Source organism: Saccoglossus kowalevskii, chromosome 18 (genome assembly GCF_978046115.1).
Source record: "Saccoglossus kowalevskii chromosome 18, keSacKowa6.1, whole genome shotgun sequence".
Classification (NCBI taxonomy): domain Eukaryota; kingdom Metazoa; phylum Hemichordata; class Enteropneusta; family Harrimaniidae; genus Saccoglossus; species Saccoglossus kowalevskii.
The window spans coordinates 17,667,258-17,680,027 of record NC_140658.1 but is presented as its reverse complement, the minus strand read 5'-3'; the positions used below and the strand labels follow the sequence as shown (position 1 = coordinate 17,680,027).

Sequence of the window (12,770 nt, the reverse complement as noted above, 5' to 3'; positions counted from 1 at the left end):
ACTGAGTGAAGCACTTCTCACATTGTTTGCACTGAAATGGTTTCAGCTCTGTATATGTACGCATGTGAATTGTTAGACCACTTTCCTGAGTGAAGCATTTCTTGCATTGTTTGCACTGAAATGGTTTCAGCCCTGTATGTGTAAGCATGTGTTGTTTTAGATGGCTAGACTGAGTGAAGCATTTCTCACATTGTTTGCACTGAAACACTTTTTTCTTGGACTGCACATCTTCAGTCTCCATGTTGATTTCGTCATCATCCTTACTGTTATCTGGACGTAAAGACATTTTACAATATGTATGTACTTCTACTATTAGGTTATAAAAATTTATCTGAGTGTATGAGTTAGAATGCAATATGAATGTAATCTTATTGGATGTTGACAGCAGTTTGAAATAATTACACAATTCAAGTCAATGAACTATCATGCAATTCTAAAATTCCACATTTAAATTGTGTTATTTTCTCATTAATAATACAAAGCATACCATATGACATTGAAAGAATAATTCGCTATGTGTATAAGTGGGTAATCTTCTGATAAATTTGCAGTGACTTTAATTATAGCAGGTTTGTATTGATTTGTTAAAGTGCAGCATTGTTACTTCTTTGGAAATCTTGAAAGAATAGAGATGAAATGTACTATTCCTGAGTTTCATTGCGTGAAGTGTTCTTCATCTATACATTGGCAACTTCAGTTTTCACCTATAAAATAATAAAACACATTTTTGTCTACTGAGGGAAAAGTTGAAAGGCATAATGAAATGTATCAACAAATATTTACAGTACGACATTATATTAACCTAACTAAAATGATGAATATCTTAGCTACAGTGTACCAACTAATTATGTTCTGAATGATTCCACGAAAATAGCTAACTGAACGAAATGTAACACATTGAAAGTGTGGTGCAACATCATAGAAGCCTAGTAAGATCACATGTATATTATCAAGATGGTATGTTAGTACACATGCGTCTCCATGCCGTCTAACATACATGTGTATTAGCTAACTGATTGTAATCAGATATATTCTGGTATGTATGCCGAACGTTTAGCAGGTAAGAAAGCTATTCTGCTAGTCTCCATAGACTGCTGACAAGAATATAATTTACCAAAGTTATGGTGTGGCATCCGAACATCCCAGGCAGAAAGAATGCTATGCTTATGTTTTTTCATGGATGCTTACAAAATGGCTACTGTATTACTTTATTCACTTTGTTAAATGTTTGGAGATGTTGAATATGTCAATGCATGGAGGTAAAAAAGTTACAACTGATTTAAGATCGAAGGTCTCATGACCATTTCCGCCGTTTACACAGTGATTATAATGTTTGCTTGTTAATCTAGTAGCAAACAACAAATTATCAAATTAACATACTTTATGACAGGACATTCTCACGCAATGAAATTTTTGCGTGAAAGCACATTTTGTCTAATTCGCGTTTTCCTTGCAGACAATTTATATCAGCTTTATTGTTCAATGCCGGTTACTAATTAACACATTAAAAACTAGTGTTACACTTCCACTAGCCATCACATGTCCAAGGATTATCGCTATCTTTACTGCAGTTCACACTAAGTACGGCAATCATTTTGCCAAGTAAAAAATACGGAAAACAATGCATCGGTATTCAGACAATGTAATCAGTCCGTATGTGACATCGTCACGCCAGAAGCTACAGTTACCCAAAAAACAAGATAAGCTCTGGCAATATTTAATGTATTCAAAGCACATCGATGTGAAGATGGCGAATGTGTTTGTTCAGGCCTATTGCACCCATCGGTTGTAGGCCTTTGACCTTACCGTCAATAAACCTTTCTAAGACTCACTGAAATCTTAACTTTCAATTGTTGTACACTGACCATATTTTGAAGGGACTGCAGACGGGAGCTGATACTTCCGATGTCACTATTACGGACGTACTTCGAGAGCCCTCGGGAATATTTGAAAACTGTCTGGCCAAAGGTCTTTGTTTAAAATGGCGTCACTGGAACTTAAGTTGTGTACGCGTTCTCGAAGACGATGATTGTTTCAAGTCATCGGAAGTAAATGAAATTAAAAAAAGTCGTGATTGAAGAGGATATATTTTGTCTCAAAACCGCGACGCCAGGATAATAGTGAAAGATGTACCCGGATGTTTTCCAATACCGATAACTACAATAAAACAAGCAGCCTATCGGCTAAGATAGCTCCGCTGTTAGCAATGTACATGTCAATTAAAGAACTGAAGACATCATTAGAAAATGAACAATATGTATAGTATCAAATCAATCAGACTTCAAGTTTTTAACAAGAAGTCGAAAATATCACTTTCTACCAAAAATGACCAAAATATTCACCAAAATTAGAGAATTGAAAATATCATCACGAAATGAACAAATCTAAGAAAGGTCTACATGTAGTATCTATATATGTAATATCAAGGTAATTGAACTTTTGGTTTTTTACAAGAAGTCGAAAATATCACTTTTTACCAAAAATTACAAAAATATTCACCAAAATTAGAGAATTGAAGATACCATCACAAAATGAACAAATCTGAGAGAGGTCCACATGTAGTACCTATATATATAATATCAAAGCAATCAGACTATTGTTTTTTACAAGAAGTCGAAAATATAACTTTTTACCAAAAATTACAAAAATATTCACCAAAATTAGAGAATTGAAGATACCATCACAAAATGAACAAATCTGAGAGAGATCCACATGTAGTACCTATATATATAATATCAAAGCAATCGGACTTGTGGTTTTTAACAAGAAGTCGAAAATATCACTTTTTACCAAAAATTACAAAAATATTCACCAAAATTAGAGAATTGAAGATATCATCACGAAATGAACAAATCTGAGAGAGGTTCACATGTAGTACTTATATATGTAGTATCAAAGCAATTGAAATTGCGGTTTTTAACAAGAAGTCGAAAATATCACTTTTTACCAAAAATGATAAAAATATTCACCAAAATTAGAGAATTAGAGATATCATTACAAAATGAACAAATCTGAGAGAGGTCCACATGTAGTACCTATATATGTAGTATCAAAGCAATTGCACTTGCGGTTTTTAACAAGAAGTCGAAAATATCTTTTTTTACCAAAAATGACAAAAATATTCACCAAAATTAGAGAATTGAAGATATCAACATGAAATGAACAAACCTAAGAGAGGTCTACCCAAGGTACATATACATATATACATCAAGTATCAAAGCATTCAGGCTTGTAGTTTTCAAGAAGAAGTCGAAAAAGTAAAACATTGACACGGACGACGACGACGGACAATCACTCATATGATAAGCTCCGCTCGAAAAAGTCGACAGCGGAGCTAAAAATTTAAGTTTCCGTGTTTTACTGAATGCGCGTGGAGTACTCCGCAGGGACGTAGTTTAACACCATTGCAAGGATCGTAAAGTAGGCTTCAATTTAAACTAACACCTAAGTGGGCCAATTTCGTCCAACCCTGCGAAAACAGCCGTTGAAATGACCTATAAAAATTCTACGAAAAAACAACATAACTTACTGATAGATCGCGCAAGTAAAATTCTCTTATTCTCGTAAAACAACGCATAGCAACCGAGAAAAAAACGCCTTTGGCTAATAGGACAGTGAACGCTAGCGTCGGAAATGATCATGGGTTTCAAAAAAGACCTTTAAACAGACAAGCTAGGAGGATTACCTCGACTAGAGACAAAACAAATGTAATAGGCTTAAACCAGTTGTAACTCCTTCAGTCTTTTACCTCCATGGTCAATGTTAATGCGCAATGTTTGCAAAATGGACCATCGGGTATTCATCACAAACCAGTGTCTTGAGAACCTGTTCAATGTATCAGAACTTTAAATCCGCTAAAAATAAACACATATCCTCCCTAACAAATATTTTACGACATGCAGATACAATGTAGATGAAATGTATCAAAGTAAAAATATGGTATATCAGCCTTTCTAGAATGTTAATTTTAAGATATGAGCTACATGTAGATGTATTGTAGAATTTATATATTAAAGTAAAAAGTACGACACTCTCAATGTATTAAAATTAACGAAATAAACTATACTTAGCGAAAAGAGATTCTGAATTGGAAAACCTTTATTCAGTACACTGTTACAAACCCAATATATATCTATGTGAATAAATTATAAACAAATACGTTGTTATCAAAACATTTTAAGTATATATAGTAATAAACAGTAGTGTATGGTTGCAGACAATTTGCCACATATTTAGCATACAATTTGCTTAAATTATTTCTCAATACAATTACCACACTCCTTGAAAATGTTATACATTCAACGCCAGAATCAGATGTTGGTCACTACGTGATCACTGAAGTACATTTGCTATTTGTTATTGCCAATATATTTTCGAAATTGGAAAAAAAAACTGTTTATCAAATGTTTTGGTCTTGATAGCGCCTGTGGCATGATTAGTGATTTACGTAACAGACTGATTACAAATGAATGTCCGAGCAATTAATTATGTGCTTTCTGACTTCGTAGGTTTGTTTCTGTCATTGTTTATGTCTAAAAAACAGAAAAGTTTAGACTTATAGGACAATAACCATTGAAATAATATACCATAGAGAGTGGCATTGTCCATCAAACACGACAGTGTCACCACATTGTTTGTAGACTTGGGAAAACATGTATATGCACTCTAGCTGAAATGTTATTTGTGTATGTGTCTCTACAGAGCCTAGCATAATAGCAAACATGTAGATGGTATGTATCAAAGTAAATGTATTGTGTGATATAAGATTAGTCAACCGAGCTAGAATATCATGCTAGCTTTCTATGAGTCGCTGCAGAGACTAGGATAATATTTTGAGACTTATTTTGGTGCGAAAAACTCATTTAATTAATTTCTACAATTACAAGGTTTTAAATTGGGAGAATAAATGTCTCAACGAATATTTGAGAATTATTTAGGTGTAAACAAGTCGCGTTTAATTAATTTTGAAAGTATGAAAACAAAACTTTAATTAAAGCTGCAAGCAGCGTCACAGGGGCCCAAGTATACATGCCATAAATAATGAGGTCAAATGATACACAATTAGTTTGAATGATTAGTACCATGAGGTCGAAATGCATTTGGTTCCATATATTTATTTGAGATATAAAGGTTATTAATATATGGTCATCTGTTATTTTAATCAAATCTCTTGTTCAACGTTGTCATAATAACACAGGATTCATCATTCTAACTACAACAGTGCTTGAGTTATAACAGTTATGATTATTAATGAGGTTAGAAGCCCCCACCCCATGCAGTTGGTTCCATATATTTATTTGAGATATTAATGTTATGAATATTAATGAGTTCACATGGCCATAAATGGTCATCTGTTATTTTAATCAAGTCTCTTGTTCATTGTTGTCATAATAACACAGGATTCATCTTCCTAACTGCAAAAGTGTTTGAGATACGACGATTATGCATATTAATGAGCTCACATGACCATATATGGTCATATGTTATTTTATTCAAATCTCTTGTTTAACATCATCATAATAACACAGGTTTCATCTTCCTACCTGCAACAGTGCTTGAGATATAACAGTTATGCATATTAATGAGTTCACATGACCATATATGGTAATCTGTTATTTTAATGAAATTGCTTGTTCACTATTGTCATGATAACACAGGAATCATCTTCCTAACTGCAACAGTGCTTGAGATATAGCAGCTATGCATATTAATGAGGTTAGAAGCCCCCACCCCATGGGCGCGTAGCCACATGACCTAGCTATATGCCATTCAGGGGAAAGAATGTATCTAAAGAGTAGAATACACGTACAAAATTTTATTCCAATCAGACTAATACAAAACATGTAGTTGCATAATTTCTATTTTCACAAAATCCAAGATGGCGGCCAAACCACGTGACTGATCAAAATAATATTATTTTTATCGTATGGAGCTAAGGCCAGGCATGGTAAATATAAAAACATCTCGTAGATTCGTTGACTCACCTCTGAGAAACAAATGCCCAAACTTTTAATCAATTTTGCTTAATATCCAAGATGGCGGCCAAACCATGTGACTGATCTGAAATTTTTTTTAGGTTTCTGAAAGGGTTAGTTAGAGACATGCCATGACGCAATATTTGAGATAATCGCTCAAGTGCGGCATGAGTTAAAAACTACTTCCTGTTGAGAACAAACCCAAAATGGCGGCCAAACCACGTGACCAATCATAATGAATTTCTCAAATCTAAATCTGCTCTATATGTAGAAGCTAAATACTGTATATGAGAACATTTACTTGGCGGTTCTGAAGAAGAAGATTTTTAAGTGTTTTTTGCCGTTTTTAGGAAAAACAAAATGGCGGGAAAGGTCACGTGACCGCTAAAGTTTTTATTTCTGATATTTATTACACATGAGTTGTACTATATACCATAAAAAACTCTAGACGCCTAGACCCTCAGAAAGTGGTCAAACAACCACTTCCGGTTTTATTTCAATCCAATATGGCTGCCAAACTAATTGGCCAATCAAAATTCTGAAAGCATGTTGCACCAGCTCATATTAGAGACTATCAGTATAGAGCATTTTCAAACTATTTGGTTCAGCAGTTTTCTCAAACGGCTCGACGAAAAAAGTTACGGAAGAAAGAAGAAGAAGAAGTTTAAAGAAGAAAAAACCGAACAATAAGAATAGGGGCCACGCCCTACAGGCTTGGGCCCCTAATTAAGGTAGAGATGCAGTTTACCTGACAGGTATTTTAATTGGTTAATTTGGAAACCAAGATGACCTCCCTTGTCCATAAAACTATATATTTTCGGAAAGCTTATTGTATGAATTTAAAATTTTTTATGGACACTGTAATTTGAAATATGCACAAAAATGTGCTTGTTTGGTTAAAAATGAATAAAAAATAGCTTCTAAACCATGCTTCTGTTTCCTGTCAAAATTGGTTTACGGGTACATCTGTTTACTATGAAGATAATAACATCTTGAAAACTGTCTACCAATTGTCAATTTTTTAGGACAGCAGCTCAAATTTCACTACTTCAAAGTCATGCATAAATTAACACCCAGGCTAGTTGTCTGTCAATCATTTGTGAAAAATCCAAAACAAAATGTCAAAGCGTCTGGGAGCTATTTTTCTTTAAAGTTCTGGGGTGTTCACTAAAAAGAAGCTGAGATAATTGCTAATTTGCATAACAATTCACTCAGTAAGAAGTTTTTTAATACTCATAATTAAAATGGCTGTAACAGTTCCAAATTTAAGTGTATTATCGTTTTGTAAAAAAGTTAAATATAGTGCATAATATAGAAATCCCGTCATTTCTTTTTTTCACCATGTTTCTTTTTTATTATTTATGTAGAGCCTTGCTAAATCTTGCTAAGCATTCAAAAGGGAGAATTTTTGCACCTGTTATCTATATTTTAAAATCGTCTTTTGAGTATGTGCTACTATTCACAATTCTACAAAATTGGCCAAAAAAAAATCACTCCCAAGTGTCCACGAACCTGCATATCTACCTTAATATCCACCATTGCAAATTGCTGAAATGAAAAAATATCAAGGTATCCTTTGTTGTTTGATTTTAATTTTGAAACTTTCTAAAAAATGATAACTAATTCGAACCCTCAATTAACAACTCCATGGAGAATAATTGTTTTCGAAATACAGGGCACACCATCGTGAAACTTGAAAATCTAGCAAAACTTACCATTGACTGGTTCTTCTCTTTCTTTCTTGTCACAATCTGGTAACTGTTGAACAAAATGTGCAACGGTCAGTTTAATTAATATGTTATTTCATTATTTATTGATTTAGTTCTATGTGGTGGTATTATGAGAGGTTTCTTTGTTTCAAATCATTTGATTTACGTTTTTTACTGTAGTGTGAGCGGCACTCACTGCATTTTCAAGCGAATTTTGTTTTATATCGATGAAACACTTGTATATCACGCCACGACGTGACTCGAGCATTGCCGTCTGTATTAGGTGTTTTTTGTCACTTGGTAATATGCGACCACTTTCCTGTTTATTTGTGATTTTGTGAGAGTTGAATAACGGCTCCTTCGCTTTTCACGCCTTGACATAGTTTCAACCACACGGCAATGTTGTCGTGATTCGACTGACTGCATGATCATCCTGTTTAACAAGCTAGGATTTATTACAGTTATTATCATTAAATTGTCACGTTATTTGTTCACCGTATTGGTAATATCTTAAGGATCTTTATTGTAATTTGTATATAACAATTCATATATAACGATCCTCATTGAAGGGCATATATTTTGTAGCATTACTAATCTGTTGTAGGAACGTTGGAATTGTGCCTGAGCTTTTCGCCGATGTGATATTATAACTGAATTATTGAACGTAGTAAATGCGTTGATTAACAAAATAACGTTCTACCATGAACATACCACCACTTATTACATATGCACTGCAGTTTATTTTGATTCGTCCCTGAAATCAAAATCGGTATTTTCATTCCACATATGCAAATGAGGTCTGACAGAAAACAAAGTAGTCACTTTAAGAGTACCGTTTTTCGAAACATAGCAAAAATAAACAATATTTAGAAGTATAACAGTAATAGTTATTTTAGGTATTCACTTACTTTTACTAAAACTAATTTGCATATCACCTGCAAAACTAGGCGTTGAGGTGTTCTTTTCGTCACATAAAACGAACTGACTATACATGCAGAATTGTTATTGAATCGGACATTAATAGCGTTGTGTTTTCTTGAGTTGACAGACGTGAGGTATAATTCAAACTTGTTTATTTATACTCAGCATGAACATCAATACGTTGTACAGCGAATACTACTTGATATAAAATATGGATTGTTAAATAATAGTTTCATGAGGAGTTGACATCGTAGAGAGCATAGAAAGGAGGGTGTGCGTAACGATCATCAGGTTGCGAAGCTACCATAGAAGGAATTACAGCAAGGTCTGAATCAGGCTTCTCAAGACAGCGCTTTGCCTGGTTAATGTAGTTATTAACGTTAGAGCGGCATTTGTCTTGGTGACAACTAATCGGAAAAGTGCCAAACACGTGTTAGTACTCTAGAATATATCATGTCAAAAACGTTAAAATAAAATGATGATTGCAGCATACAAACGAAACGTAAAACTGTCGTTCCATATTAGGAATGACACGCGACTAACACGAGACAGAACTGTAGGAATTTCAGGGGTAAGCAGACACAGTATCATGAGAACGCAATGGGAAACAATGTAGCGGACGCTTGGAGATAGCATCACAGTTGCTACAGAAACTACGGTGGCCCATATATACAATCGGCGAAGAATGACCAAATTTCGGCGATCAATAACGCATTGCGACGATCAATAACCAATTACGACGATCAATAACGCATTGCGACGATCAATGACCAAATTGCGGCAATCAATGACGCATTGCGATGATCGATAACCAAATTGCGGCGATCAATGACGCACCGCGGCGATCAATGACGCATTGCGACGATCAATAACGCATTGCGACGATCAATGACCAAATTGCGGCGATCAGTGACGCATTGCGACGATCAACAACCAATTTCAGCGATCAATAACGCATTGCGACGTATTTGATTTCATCAAACTTATTTCTGTTCAAAGAATTCCTATTTAATTATTCAGATGCCATTTTGTTGTGTACAATTTATATTCCATTCAGTACACAAATTTATATGTTTCAAAAAAAGTTGTCATTTTGTGTCATTCATTTTACTTCTAAAATAATTAAATAGGAATTCGTTGAACAGAAATACGTTTGATGAAATCAAATACGAATTTTAGAGAATAAAATAATATTTTATGAAATGTAAAATAGAATTTACAAACATAAATTGCGTTTTATGGAATGAAATATGGATTTTACAAATGTAAATCGCGTTTTGTGGAATAAAATATGGATTTAAAAAAAAATGTTTTTAATAATATTGCAATACTTGGCTTGCCATAGCAATGGATTCTAGCATTTTGGATTTATTTATGTAACGAATACTTACACAAGCTGTAGTTCGTGCACGAACGAAGTTGATTACATGGCGGACGCCATTGAAGTGTGCAAAGCATTGTAGGTCCATCCTTTAAAATAAATCGCTGAAGTTGGTCATTGGTCGTCGCAATGCGTCATTGGTCGTCGCAATGCGTTATTGGTCGTCGCAATGCGTCATTGGTCGTCGCAATGCGTCATTGGTCACCGCGATGCGTCATTGATCGCCGCAGTGCGTTATTGATCGCCGTAATTTGGCTATTGATCGCCGCAATACGTTATTGATCGTCGTAATTGGTTATTGATCGTCGCAATGCGTTATTGGTCGCCAAAATTTGGTCATTCTTCGCCGATTGTATATATGGGCCACCGTAATAAACCGATCTAGTCTCTCAGAGTTCAACTCGTGGTTATCAAAACAATGTCTGAAGTTACAAACTAACTTAGAGCACATCATAAAGAAAGTAAAATGTTGCATGTTTGATAACTGCGCGCGACATCACCCATGCAATAATGTTTTCGGTATTTTCTCGGTCGATATGCAAATATACATGGTATTTCCATTGGCTACAGAACTATTTTTATTTTGTTATTTTTATCCGCCGGCGGTTTAAATCGTTCAGCAACAGTATTGGCATATTAGGTGTATCACATGGAATACTACGATTGGGAGAACTTAATGTATGTTGATCACCTGGAAACTGAGTTTTATAAACCTTGAAGGGATCGCGAAAGATCCACCCGCAGTAAAATCAGCGATTACTATGGAGCCACAACCATCAACATCGAGATACCAGGAGATTTCTGCTGGCGACGTTGCGGCGTTACTCAGTTCAAAATAAAGATTACCAACGCCAAATAAACAACATTTTAACCGGTAACCAAGGCTCATTCAATCCACGACCAGCAAGCAATGTCACAAACTAAAGTCAACCCGTCAATGCACAATTATGTGATGGAACTTTTAACTTCAACATAAACTGTGTATCATAGTCGTCCAGTTCAAGTTCAAGTTCTGTCCTGGCCCCAACTAAGTATAAAACGCCCAAGAGTTATTTATTCGAACAGTGACTCAGATTAGACGTCTGATTATTTTATTTTCACACAGACAGTGACCCACATTCTACACTGAAACGCGTTGCTACGGCGTAATACTATCTCGGAACATATTAATGGGCAATGCGGCTCCCCGACCTAATTTCCATCCCTGTTTGTTGCACGATCTTTCTTTAATATGAAATATTCAAATATAGAACATATGTAATAATAACAGAACCCCATACCTTCCTTGTTGCTTTCGTTGCGTTTGTAAGTTATTTTCACTCGAGATGCGGTGTATTCTGCTGTTCTTTCACTCGTTTCGCTGGTGAAGTATGGCTGCAGGATACACCGCATCACTCATGGAAATAACTACCATACGCAACGAAAGATTCGAGATGCGGTGTATTCGCTTCGCTCGTGAGAGTACGGCCGCAGGATACACCGCATCACTCGTAAAATAATTACCATACGCAACGAAAGCCACGAGGAGAGTGTTGGGTTGGGTCATATTATTCTACACGAGTGCAACAAAGCATGAAACACAATGGTCACTTGGGTTTAGATTACACGCCGCTAGGACAACACACGCCATCAGTTCGTACGTATTATTTGTCTTTCATGAAATCAATAACTCAGAAAACATGAATGTCTGTCGAGTACACTATTATAGCAGACATGTAACACTTACCTTTCTCAAAGATATTCCTTAATTTTGACTGAAAGTTGTCCTATAAATTTGTTTGGTGCAGTCAATCGCACAATGGTGGAGATCACGTTGACCTTCAATCAATGCCCTCTACGTTGACACCATTTTATTAACAGTGACATCGCCTCTAGATGGCGCTCTTGTTAAATGCCTTTAAATGTTCAAAGTTGATTCTGCCTTGTGGTTCAGACAGGTATTGTTAAATATTGTACTGTATGAAAACCTTACTCTCATTTCATTTTGCGTATCCGAATACCATGATGATCCATGGTGTTATTGGAATGTTTGAGTGAAAATGGCACCATCTAATGATGAAAAAACGAAAAGTTTGACGTGACGTTGAAACATTTTTAAATATAATCTAGTATTTTGCACTAAACAAAAAATGCAAGAGAGGAATTTATAATCACTCATAACGGGAATTATGTTCGCCCAGTCTTCATAGACTTACACCCACCGTTATCCACATTTTGATGCAATAATGTCTTCATATACAGACCCACTAACAAGTATTTACGTACCGCATTACACGCAGTTACCAACTACGAAATCATTCAATAAAATAGCTAGTTAGATTATATAAATTATAAACTACGTCGTTATTTAGGTAGCTATTTAGAATGTCTTAATTATAAACTACGACGTTATTTAGGTTGCTATTTAGAATGTCTTAATTATAAACTACGACGCTATTTGGGTAGCTATTTAGAATATCTTAATTATAAACTACGACGCTATTTAGGTAGCTATTTAGAATATCTTAATTATAAACTACGACGCTATTTATTTAGCTGTTTAGAATATCTTAATTATAAACTACGACGCTATTTAGTTAGCTATATGGAATATCTAAATTATAAACTAGGGCGCAATTTAGCTATTTCGAATATCTAAATTATAAACTACGGCGCTATTTATTTAGCTATTTAGAATATCTTTATTATAAACTACGGCGTTATATAGGTAGCTATTTAGAATATCTTAATTATACACTACGGCGTTCAAGTTATTTAGGTAGCTATTTAGAATATCTTAATTAG

General features: G+C 34.8%; 1 long non-coding RNA gene across 1 annotated transcript; it reads right to left on the bottom strand.

The window, feature by feature from the left end:
* Positions 1-338: 338 nt before the first annotated feature.
* On the bottom strand, positions 339-11,819 carry LOC146731642 (uncharacterized). The gene is made up of 3 exons (XR_014927040.1): positions 11,713-11,819; positions 7,691-7,733; positions 339-704 (listed from the first exon to the last, which is right to left on the bottom strand). It is a non-coding gene; the product is annotated as an uncharacterized LOC146731642 (long non-coding RNA).
* Between the last annotated feature and the right edge of the window lie 951 nt (positions 11,820-12,770).